Source organism: Dromiciops gliroides, chromosome 3 (assembly GCF_019393635.1).
Source record: "Dromiciops gliroides isolate mDroGli1 chromosome 3, mDroGli1.pri, whole genome shotgun sequence".
NCBI classification, from domain to species: Eukaryota; Metazoa; Chordata; class Mammalia; order Microbiotheria; family Microbiotheriidae; genus Dromiciops; species Dromiciops gliroides.
In genome coordinates, this window is record NC_057863.1 from 129,799,060 (window position 1) to 129,812,643 (window position 13,584).

Here is a 13,584-nt window from a genome sequence, read left to right on the forward strand (position 1 = left end):
TTAACAAAGCAGAGGAGGGGTTGTGAGAAAATTATTAATAATAGAGCCGGGCCTGACCTTTCTTAAGGTCAGCCCAGAGTCAGGAAGTTACCTCACTCAAAACTACACCCACCTTGACAGCCTTGTTCCCGCCAGAGGATCTGAACTCTGACCTCAGCATGTTCTACTCATGGACTGCCCTCAAATCCAGTGAAACAATAGATTTGGGTGATGCTGGCCAATTAGCTTGGAGTGGTATGTAGGGACCACCTCTCTTCTGAACCGACAGGTAGCTTTCGCTCTCACAGTGACAAGAACTTCCTCTTTTTGGCCTGAGACTCCTAGGTGGTGGGCACGTGCCTTGTTCTAGGTATGTAGGGCTTCTGAACTTCCTGAACTCCATGTGTTCTCTCTTTACTAATATCTAATATACTTTAATAAATGCTTAATGTCCAAAACTGGTGCAGTAGCCTCTAATTTCTAAGTAACAAATATATGATAAATCCAAGCTAAAATTCCTTACACTTGAGACAAGAATAGGGTGACCACACATTTAGTTTTACTTGTCACACTGTATAGAATTAATTGTTATTTGAGGTTTTTATGACCCCATCTTTTGGCTAGAATTTTAAAAACCCTGGCGCGCACACTGGCCTGGGGCTCAGGCCAGCACCTCTGCAAACGGCATGGTGCTCCACCCACTGGTTATAGCCATCACCGTGGTGCTGGCACTTCACGTCATCATCACTTGCCAACACCTACATGGGCATGGCAAAATTATAATGACTGGAAACCCAGCGAGGGCAGTCATGTGACTGTTAGAGCTGCCAGCCAATTGGATTGGAGCTGTGTGTGGTCAGCCTGGGGTCTGCTGAGAAGAAGGGAGGTTTTTCGCCATTCTACTTTGAAGCTGGAAGGTGACAGGATGCTGCTGTGTGTTCTCAGCTGATTCCTAGGTGGTGGTGTTATTAAGGCTGTATAATTCCCCATTTTATTTCCTTTCCCTTAATCCTACTGATCCTGTTTGTATTTTTTTAAGTTCATTCTTCTTAAATAAACCCTGCTCTGTTTTGAGGGAGGCTGTCAGTCTCCTTCCTTGCCCCAATATTGCGGTGAGCCACCTAGCTAACACTCCCCAATTAAAAATTGGTCCCTACAACACTTATTAATGGTTAAAAACAAGAAAAGTAGATAGATGGAACAGATTAGATAAGAAAGAATCAGAAATTATTAAACCAAATAACTCAGGATTCAATAAAATTAAATAATATAAATGATTGTAAGTTCCTTCAAGGCAGAAACTGTCATGTGCCTCTTTTTGTATCTCCAATGCTTAGTACAATGCCTGGCACCTAGTAGGCCCTTAATAAATCTTTATTGATTGATTGAGTTGGGGAAGAACTCACAATTAACAAGAACTGGGAAAACTGGAAAATATGTTAGTACATTTAAACCAATACTTTATACTAAGTCAATAGTCTATAAATATTTATTAAGCAACTACTAGGTGCCATGCACTGTGCTAAATTCTGGAGATACAAATACAAAGCACTCTCAAAAAGCTTACAATTTAATTGGGGAAAGACAACTCACAAAAGAAAGCTGAAAGAGGAGGTCAAGGAAAGGTACCCAGTGGGGGACATGGGAAGGTCAAATGACTCCAAAATTAGTGCAGCCAGAGAAGCCAAAGAAGTCCAGCATGAGTACAGCCCAGTAGGAAATCAAGAATACCATGAAAAGTTTCTGATGAATACAAGACCTGATATTTAAAAGTAATGCCATTAACAAAAAATTTTTATAGAAAAGGATGAGATGAGGTACCTTTCACAGCAATGGCTGTGAAGAGAGAGTTTTGGGAAAAGGTTTTAGCCAAATAAGCTTTATCAGTAATCATAAAAGAGAAATGATTTTGATTACATGATGGGGGGGGGAAATGAGGGTTAAGTGACTTGCCCAGGGTCACACAGCAATTACATGAGATTTGAAAGCTTTTGAGCAAACAAAATTAAATCAACTAGGATAAGAAAGGAAGCTTTCAAGTAAGAAAAAATCTTTGCATAGAACATCTCTAATAGGAGTTTAATATCCTAGAATCATAGGCTACTAACTTAAATATGTGACCAAAAGCCATTCCCCAATGGATAAGTGATCAAAGGATACACATAATTCTCAAAAGAAAAACTAAAAACTCTTAACCATATGAAAGATTAGTCATAATGATTCTGAGACTTCATCTCTCACACCAACAAATTGACAAGGATGACCAAAAATGGAAATAGATACTGATGAAATTAATATGGTTTTGTCACAAAGCCTAGACCACCTAAAATGGCATCAGCCACTTAGAAGACACTGGGGACCTGCTTCAAGGAAACTGCAGGACTAGAGCATGCATGGACATTCTGTTTTGGCCTATGACTTGATTGGACACAGCTTTTCACCTTCAGTTGTCTTTAAAACACCCTGATTCAAAAAATCAGGTGATTTTTTGCAGCATTCCTATATGAGGATAAAGGGCTTCACTTAGCCAATGAAACTATGTAGTAAAGGAAAGGGCCCTAAGATAGTTTTCCCCTTTACCCCAGAGGCAAGGCCCTAAGAAATGGGTCTGACAAGATGGCAGAGAAAAGGCAGCAACTCATATGAGCTCTCCCCAAAATCCCTCCAAATATCTTTAAACAATATCATAAGACATTTCCTAGAGCATCAGAACCTACAAAAGGACAGGATGAAATAATTTTCCAGCCAAAGACAACTTAGAAGGTCAGCAGGAAAGGTCTGTCATACCTATGTGAGAGTGGAGCACAGTTCAACACGGGCCACACCAGCAAACCAGGAGCAGGCCTTGGAAGCTACTGAATCTACAACAGCAGCTATTTCCAGAGCTCTCAGCCCACAGATGGTAAGGGAAGATGGGGGTCTAACAACTAGTTAGAAGGAGATTACAGGGGTCACTTCGCTAGCACTGAGGGAAGGACTCTGTTGCTTTGCCCATACTCTGATCCAGGTCCCTGTCCTAGGTGGCAGTGTCAGGGCAACAAGGAACACTAGCACACCAGAGCTTGCAGTTCAAAACCTCTGAAGCTTGGGACAATGTATCCTCCACGTTTGGAAGCAGAGCCCTACTTTTAAAAAGAGTCAAAAGTCAAAAGAGCCTAAGAAATAGGCTGGGAAAATGAGCAAACAACAGAAAAATCTGACCATAGAAAGTTACTATGCTGACAAGAAAGATCAAAACACACCCTCAGAAGAATATAACAAAATCAAAGCTTCTACATCCAAAGCTTCTAAGAAAAATATGAATTGGTCTCAGGCCATGGAAGAGCTCAGAAAAGATTTTGAAAATCAAGTAAGAGAAGCAGAGGAAAAATTGGGAAGAAAGTCATGAAAAAGGAGTCATAGCTTGGTAAAAGAGATACAAAAAATAACATCTTAAAAAAACAGACTGGTACAAAGAGCCAATGAGGAAAAGAATACCTTGAAAAGCAGAATTGAACAAATGGAAAAAGAGGCACAAAAATTCACTGAAGAAAAAACTTCTTAAGAATCAGAATTGGGAGCAGCTAGGTGGTGCAGTGGATAAAGCACCAGCCCTGGATTCAGGAGTACCTGAGTTCAAATCCGACCTCAGACACTTAACACTTACTAGCTGTGTGACCCCAGGCAAGTCACTTAACCCCAATTGCCTCACAAAAAAACAAAAACAAACAAACAAAGAATCAGAATTGGCCAAATGGAAAAGGAGGTACAAAAACTCACTGAAGAAAATAATTCCTTAAAAATTAGAATTTAGCAAATGGAAGCTAATGAGTTTATGAGAAATCAAGAAACAATAAAACAAAACCAAAAGAATGAAAAAATAGAAGATAATGTGAAATGTGTCATTAGAAAAACAACTGACCTGAAAAATTGATCCAGGAAAGATAATTTTAAAATTATTGGACTACCTGAAAGCCAAGATCAAAAAAAGAGCTTAGACATCATCTTTCAAAATATTATCAAGGAAAACTGCCTTGATATTCTAGAACCAGTGGGTAAAATAGAAATTGAAAGAATCCACCAATCACCTTCTGAAAGTGATCCCAAAATGAAAACTCCCAGGAATATTGGAACCAAATTCCAGAGCTCTCAGCTCAAAGAGAAAATATTGCAAGCAGCAAGAAGAAACAGTTCAAGAATTGTGAAGCCACAGTCAGGATAACACAAGATTTAGCAGCTTCTACTTTAAAGGATCAGAGGGCTTGGAATATGATATTCTGGAGGGCAAAAGAACTGGGATTACAACCAAGAATCACCTGCTCAGTTATAAATCCTTCAGGGGGAAAAGGGGCATTCAGTGAAAGAGAGGACTTTCAGTCATTCTTAATGAAAAGACCAAAGGTGAATAGAAAGTTTTACTTTCAAATATAAGACTCAAGAGAAGCATGAAGAGATAATAGGAAAAGGAAATCATGAGGTATTCAATAAGGTTAAATTGTTTACATTCTGACATGAGAAGATACTTGTAACACATAAGAACTTTCTCTTTATTAGGACAGTTGGAAGGAGTGTATATAGATAGAGGGAACAGGTGTCAGTTGAACATGAAGGGATGATTTCTAAAAAAATAAAATTAAAGGATGAGAGGAGAATGTATTGGGAGAAAGGGAAAGGGAGGGTTGGAATAGGGTAAATCATCTCCCATAAAAGACAAGAAAAAGCTTTTACAGTGCAGTGGGAAATGGGGACTAATATTTTAAGAATTCAAATTCATTGTCACCTATATTCCTGGAAATCAGAATCTATTTGCCACTATATTGCCATGAAAAACCCATATTTGAATATCCAATGTATCTATCACCCAGTTGGTGTTTCTATAAACTCTAAATTTTGTAGCACTGAAACTTCAACTGGAACTACTAGAATTAATTCACCAGTAATATCTGTGATATACTCAAAACTATCTGTCAGATCTCCAACTTGGCACATCTGCACCAGATAGAAGTTTAATCTTGGATGGTTTCATGAATTCCCTCTCCTATCTGAACATCCTTCATAGTGAACTTCAATGAACAGTATTCTCCTTTGCCATGCCAGGTCATAGGGACCTGGTCAAGACTTTAAAGCTTTAGTTACCATGACTACAACATGACCCTTGACAGTATGTTCAGTCTTGTGTCATATGTGCCCAAAACCCTATAGAGTAGCCAATATGTTTATTATAAGCCACTTTACTACCTGCTGCAGCATTTTGTTATAAAAACCTTTTCCATTTATCTATATGGCATTTACCCTCATTTTTTTATGACATATCTAATTCACCATAGTCAGTCAGTTACTTTATGGAGGAATGAGATCAATCTGATTTGCAATGCAATCATAGTGGCAAACATAGGGAAAGCCTATTTCTGTTGTAGATCCAAAGAATCTTTAGACATAGAGGACCAGATCATGCTATCTACTTCCAGGTAACCCTCCCAGAAATTGGCACAGATTAATATGTCCCTTTCCCATGCTTCAAGTGATAAACCCCTTAGCCTACTGACTAAGGTTACCCTTCTCACAATGTATTCACACTCTATTAGACATGTCATTGCTATTATAGGCTAACTGACTTCAAGCTATTCCTCCCCACTCCTGTTAATGCCCTGCTTGTGTAGCCATAGTCCATAATATGGTTCTCTGACAATGACATGTATGTGTGGGTGGGTATATCAGAGAACCATATTAAGATATGGTGGGTATACTTACCCACCCACATATACCTCATGTTTCTTTTTTACTTGACCAACCATAAGAAAAAATAATCCAAAACATTGGAATTTAATTAAAAAGACAATTGAGGTAAATAATGAGGAAAATTCTCCTTTACCATACACAAAGGTACACACTGCCCTAACCCTTAAGCCTAAAGTGGGATAGGAAATATTTGTAGCCTAAGCAGCTCTCATTTTTAGGGTTTTGACTCAGCTGAAACATCTTTTCCCCTGAAATTTCTATTTGTCTCTTCCCAAAGAGCTTCTGACATCATCTGGAGCCTTTCTCCACAGAACTAATGCTGAATTTTCTGCTAAGCTACTTATCTACTGGGAATCAATTGCCATCTATAGCCTCTCCTTCACAAAGAGTGTCTACAATTCCTTAGTGAACCAACCTATGACCTTTTGCAGCTTTATGGCTTTTGCAGCTCTTTTATGAGGCAGACCAAGGGCCACGCCCAGTCAGCATGACAGTACTTCAAGTTAGTTCTATCTTTTCCAGCCTTCTACTTCCCCTTCAAAATATCAAGGTTTTCTTGATATTTTAGTTGTAGCTGGGTTCCTTTCAATTCCTGTCATGCTCATTGTGAGACAGAAGAAAAAGCAGTCAGAAAACTGCTGAGGCTAGAGAACCTGGCTCTGCTACTTACTACTTGTGTAGCCTTGGATGAGTCAATTAGTCTCCCTAGCTCCAAATTTCCTCCTATATAAAATGTGGGGTTGGACAAGATGATCTCTTAGGAAGGATCCCTGAATATTGTATACAGTATCAACAATATTGTGTGATGATCAACTGTGATGGACTTAACTCTTCTCAGCTATACAATGATCCAAGATGATGTCAAAAGACTCATAATGGAAAAAGTTCTCCATTCAGAAAAAGAAATATGGAGTCTGAATGCAGATTGAAGCATACTACTTTCACTTTTGTTATTGCTTTTTAAAAATTGTTGTTGTTTATTCTTTCTTGTGTTTTTTTCCCTTTTGTTCTGATTCATCTTTTATAACATGGCAAATGTGGAAATATGTTTAACATGATTATAATGTATAACCTATATCAGATTGCTTCAGGAGGGGGGAGGGAAGTGTGACAAGTAAAATTAAATGTGGTTGCCTTATTTCTGTCCCAAGTTTGGGGACAATTAGCTGGGATTTCTAATATATTTGTTACTTATAAATTAGAAGCTTTAGCACCAGTTTGGGGCATTAAGCATTTATTAAAGCATACCAAGTACTAGTAAAAAGAGAACACCTGGGTCAGAAAGTTAAGAAAAGGCCTATCTAGCCTAGAGTTCCAGCCTGGCCTGCTTCTTCCTCCAAGTCCTCCACCACAAGCCTGTCTGCCAGAGCAACTGCAAGTGGAAGCTGCTTCTATGTCCCAAGGAGAGGCAGTCCTTACATACTGCTTCAAACTAATTGGCTAGCATCACCCAAATCCACTGGTTCACTGTACTTGAGGGTAGTCCTGTGTTGAGGTCAGAGTCTATACCCCCTGAGAGCCAGCATCTCAGGGAGGTCTGGTTTCAATCAAGTCAACTTCAAGTGAGTCAATCAGCAAAATCAATCCAATCAGTCTTAATATAATCCCCTTGATCAGGGAGGGCCTCTGGGTGTTCCAAAACCCATCATTTTCTCACAACCCCACCTTTACTTTGTTAAGAAACATAGTTTCCTTAAATGAAGCAATAACATTATAGATACTTATAAAGGGTTCTATGATGACTAACAAAGTAAAGGGAATGAAAAGAGAGAAAAGAAACTTAGTGATGCATTGACAAAGACTAAAGGAGGCAGTCTCCTTTAGTAGGAGGATATTACAAATTAAAAAAAAAAAAACTAAAGGGGGAAATCCCCTTTAGGAGGTAGATATTACAAATAGTATATGCAATAGGAAAAAGAAAACAGGAAAATGTCCATTTAAGTCTTTGGAAGTCTTTTCTCAGATGATTCGGGGAATGTCATCTGGTTATAGCTCTGGATTCTGGACATGGTCTCTGGTGTGGTTATAGAGTTGAAGTCTTTCAGGTGTGGATGCTAATGATCAGCTAGAAAGTCTCAGCTGGAGAATTTCAGGTGTGATTGTAGAGAAGTCTCTCCAGTGTTTCAGATACTAATGATCAACTAGAAAGTCTCCTCAGCTGGAAAATTTCCTACAAAATTGTCTTAACACAACTTTAAATAGCTTTGTCAATAACCAAATCAAACAATGAGAATTATCAAAAACATGTCTAAGGAGATTCAGAATCTTTTATGTATTGTCCAGTTGTTACATATGAAACAGATAATAAAGACAAAAATTGAAACTTTTTAAAAAAACTTAATATTACTGTAAAACATCCTGTGGAGAATAAATTGAAAAGATGCAATATAAAAGTTGTCAGATTAATTTCAATTATAATAACTTCTAACAAAAATGGATGTCTCCTTAAGTTACTTGCAAGAGAGAGAGAGAGAAAGAGAGAGAAAGAGCTGGCCTCAGACTATGCTTCACCTCCCAACCATGTCAACATTCAGAATTCTTTGTTTCTTTGTTTTTTGGTGGGGCAATGAGGGTTAAGTGACTCACCCAGGGTCACACAGCTAGTAAGTGTCAAGTGTCTGAGGCCGGATTTGAATTCAGGTCCTCCAGAATCCAGGCCCAGTGCTTTATCCACTGCACCACCTAGCTGCCCCAGAACTCTTGAAAATTGTATGTACTTACTATACCCAAACACCCTGGCCTGCAATTTTAATCCTGAACTTATAGATGGACGAGGCTGGTTATTAATGTTTGAAGCCCCTAATGATTTGGACTTTATAGATGGCGTTTATTCCTTCAGGAATTCCACAAATTATTAGGCAGTAAAGAAGCAGCCTTTGGATTCAGGTCTCCTCCCCTGTTTGCACAGAGATTCCCCTCAGACCTGAAGAATTTCATTTTACTTCCCTGGTCTTCAAGAGGTTACCAACATGACATTTTCTATTCATGTAAACTATGATCTAGATCCTCTTCACATTGACCATATTCTGATTATATCACTCCATCTGAAACAGTTGGACCAGCTCTTCTCAGAAATTCATTAGCCAAGTCTATTGCTCCTATCCCCTGATCATCAGGGATCCTGATTTACCTCACTATGGGCACTAGGTGGTTGAGTGATATTGACATTGTAAGACCTTAGACATTCTCTGGAGAGATTTTGTAACTGGAAGATTACCCAGTTTTTCAAAAGATTTCATAACTATAAATAACCACATAAAAACATGTTCAAAACCATCAATAGTAAGAGAAGTGCAAATTAAAACAGCTCCAAGGTGTCTACCATGCTTTGTGCAAATTGGCAAAGATGGAAAAAAAAAAGGGAAGTCATCTGTAGAAAGGAACTACAGAAAGACTTTGCATTACTGGCAGAATTGTCATTTCTCTTGAATAATTTAATGATCACTTTTCTTGAACAATTCAAAATCTCCCTCAGAGAGTATGTTTTTTAAATTAATTGCTATTGCTATAGAAGCCAGTTTGGGGTAAGCATATATAAATTTATCAATATTATACCAATAAAGGATTGACCATGCATCTCCCTAACTTTTCATGGTCTCAGGCCCCATGGTAGAGAAAGCAGGGAGAGAACATCAGCATTGCTGATGTAGTCGGTATAGTGGGACATGGGACCCCAAGAAACTTAAGAGATCCCAACCCCTAAGAAATCCTTAAACTTTAGACATTAAAACACAAGAGTCCAGAAGGGAAAACAGCTCTGCTTCCTAACTCAGGAATGTAGTATGATTTTATGCAAGATATGGATGCATACTGCATATTTTACTGATAGCCCATTATTCAAATTCTAGGCATCCCCTCCCAATTGTTTTGCAACCCCCTCCAAGTTGTTTTGTAATCTCCTTACTCAGCTTTCTCTGTTTGTAAACATATAAAAAGATAAACTCTTTTCTTAATCAGGGAGACAGTCTCCATCATGAGCTGTCTCCTGGCCATATATTCCTCTTTTCTAATAAATCTTTTTATTTTATAAGATTCGCTGTGTCCTCCAAATCTTTGGATGAGCTAGCATTTCTGAACTAGGTGGACATTCCACACAACCCCCCCCCCAACACCAGTTAGCATGAGCAGGACAAAAGCCCCATGTGGTATCAAGGAAGCCCAACAGGGAGAACTCAGGAAAGAGACAGAGACCATGTGGTCCCAGAGAGCCAAGAGAAAAGCTCAGAAGATGCCCCAGAAGCCTTGGCATGGTGTGTTTCAAAGCATTTTTATCTTCTTTTGATAGAGGCCAGTCATTATACATTGATTAAAGCTAATTGGGTCATTATACATCAAACAAATCTCATTGGTTAGCATCATTCCACTCTATTGGTTGACATGACTTGCAGGTAGTCTACATTAAAATGAACTCTATGTATGTCATCAGTGAAAAGAATGCAAAAGGTTCTCACTCAAGTTGTTTAAGGCAAAGTCCATTACCTAGGTTTGGTTTAAGCCCATCGGTTCTTCATTGATGTAGATAAAAGAATCTATCTCCATTCCTTTTGTTCCCTTAGGTTTGTTCCTATGACATTTAATGAAGTTTCTCCAGGAGAACTAGACTTTCTGGAGTGGTGGAGTGGGGAGAAAGGACTTAGAAAATCATCTCTGGGTCCCCCAAGAAATCAATTATCAATAATTATTTTCTCAGAAGAGGAATGGGCAAGATTACAGAGATATCCATCCATATCTCCCTGTGAGCCACAATTAGATAAACCCATGTGGACATATAGCATAATCTACATAGGAAACATGTGTTAAATTAGTGCTTATACTTATTGGGAAAGAATTTTAATGAGGTGCTAGGCCAACAGTTTGTTAATACTCTCATACCAATGACCAATGTCAATCACAAAGATGACCACAGAGTCTAATGGATTCCTCAACTACGAAGTACTAATGTCTGCCCAAAGGTCTCAGCAGTTAACAAACTATACAGATTGTCTTCACAACCCTCCCCTAAAGAAATTATAGGATGGTTCATCCAGTAAGGAAAATTGGTTCACACAGTAACAAAAATTTTAGTTGAATATTATAAGCTGATAGTTCTATCCAATGTGGTGGTAAGGTTGCAAAGAAAAGAATAATGGAGTTTTAAAAGACCTTGCCAGACCCAGGTTAAATGAAGTAGACTACATCAAAGTGTACAACTTGCCTCCTACAGTTTAGTCAGACCAATGTGAATAATGAATAAGTAATAGCATAGAGATTAAAATTGAATATATAAATTTAGAAGTCATCAGTGTAGAGATAGTAATTAAATATATGAGATCCAATGAGATTACCTAAAGTGTATATAGAAAACAGTAATGGACCCAAGGCAGCACCTGAAGTGGGACCTAGGCAAAGGGACAGGACATGGAAGATGGTAAAGCAAAGGATGAATGGAAGCAGTCATATAGATAAAAGGAGAATCAAGAAAGAGAGAAGAAAGTATGCAGGTTTAGGAAGCCCTGTGAATATAGTCCACTAAAAGCATGTAAGACAGTGTTTTATATGGTATCAACTAAACAACATTGCAAACAATAAAATTTATCATAATTTATGGGAAATTACTGGTTACCAATGTTGAAGTAATTTCTAAATTAACTGTGCATAGTCAAACCATCAATTTGTTAGAACACTGATAAGAATAAATACCAAGTTAGGAGGTGAGGGGATAAGAACCTATAGAGCTAAAAATAAGATAGGACATGCAATCATTTAATAGATGATATTATATATGTATATATATATATGTATATGTATATATATGTATGTACACACACACACACACACATATATATATATAAAATTATTTTCTTTTGCGGGGCATTGAGGGTTAAGTGACTTATCCAAGGTCACACAGCTAATAAGTGTAAAATGTCTGAGGCCAGATTCGAGATATTTTATATTTTTAACAATAATTTAATCAATTAATACAATAGGGCTCCAATCTGACCTATTCAAACAGGGTAGTGACACCAAAAATAAGAAATGAATAAAGGAACAGGCAGCAGCATGAATGATCACCATTAGCCAATAAAAAGCCATCATCAAATGATTAGGTAAAAAGAGCAAAGAAACTGCAATAGTCAGCAAGCATTTAATCTTCCAACCATGAAAGCCAAGGGCAAAACCGGTTTAAAATATAAACTTATTTGCAAAATCATACAAAAGGGTATGTTTAAAGACAGTATCATATCTTAAAAAACAGGAGAAGTTTTTATAAGGAAAAATAAGTGTGTAGAAAACTTGGGAAGAAAGCTAATTAGAGCAATTCCTCTCAAGGACATTTTAAGATAATATTAAAAGGGGTTTAAGAAATACTGACTCAGGCAGAGGAAAGGCAGTGAACTCTCAAACTCATGACATGATTGCTCCCCAAAAAACCCCAAATAATGCCATAGGGCAATTCCTGGAGCAACAAAACCCACAGAAGAACATGCTGAGATCATTTTCCAACCAAAGATAGCTTAGAAGGTCAGAAGGAGAGGGCTGCTGTGCTGAGGCAAGAGTGGAGCCCAACCCCACAGTCACACTGACACAGATCTAGTCTCAGGCAGGCTGATCCTGGGAAGGAGACCCCCAAGAGCCTCTGAATCAGCTGCATCACCAGTGTCATCTGGAACTTAGCTCATGGTCTGGTGAGAGGGCTGAGCGCTTGGCAGAGGGGTGATTACAGGGGTCTCTGCTAGTGCTGAGGCTGAACTTGGGTTTTTCACCCCTGCTGGGAACGAGGAATTAGGCTTGAGTAGCAGTGACACAGGTGGGGGAGCGAAACAGGCTTGTCAGAGCTAACAACCACAGCACATAAAGTGTTGCTGACTAGTCAATTAGCAAGTTGGCCTAGGTTATCTACAGACCAGGGAACAGGTCAGGCAAGTGAAGAACCTGCCCCTCCTTAAATCATACCACCTGGGAAGCTTGGGACAATGCAGCCTGGAAACAGTACCCCCATTTTAAGGAATTAAAAGTCAAGTAAAAGACAGGCAAGATGAGCAGACAGAGAAAGGTGAGGACCATAGAAAGTTTCTTTTGTGACAAGGAAGATAGAGGTGCACCCTCAGAAGAGGATAGCAATGTCATGGCTCCAAATCCAAAGCTTCCAAGAAAAATATGAATTGGTCTCAGGCCATAAAGGCCCTCAAAAAGGACTTTGAAAATAAAGTCAGAGAGGTAGAGGAAAAAATGTAAAGAGAAATAAGGGTGATGCAGGAAAGACATGAGAAAAAAGTCAACAGCTTGAAAAGCCAAATGGAAAAGCTCTCTGACAAAAATAATTGCCTAAGAATTAGGATTGAACAAATGGAAGCTAGTGACTCTATGAAAAACCAAGACACAATAAAGAAAATCCAAATGAATAAAAAATAGAGGGCAAAGATAATATTGAAAGGAAAAAGCCAAGAAAAAATAGGAAAAAAATCAATGAATACTTCTATAGTAAAACATGACAAGCATGACAGTAGAACCACCATACTTATGTTCTACTCAATCAATCCTTAATATTTTACATGAGGAAAGGAAAGTGGCGCTGAAGAAAATGAAGTTAGAAAGAATAGCTGAACCAGAATGAATATATAGAGAAGGTCCAATTTTGAAAGTATTAGGGGAGGGGCAGCTAGATGGCACAGTGGTTAAAGCGCTGGCCCTGGATTCAGGAGTACCTGAGTTCAAATCCGGCCTCAGACACTTGACACTTACTAGCTGTGTGACCCTGTGCAAGTCACTTAACCTCCATTGCCCCTCCAAAAAAAAAGAAAGTATTAGGGGATAATTTCCTAACATATATGAAAGAGGGGAAGATATTAATATATTCCATATTATTTCAGTGCTTTAAGAACCTTTGATTTCATTATTATAAGTACC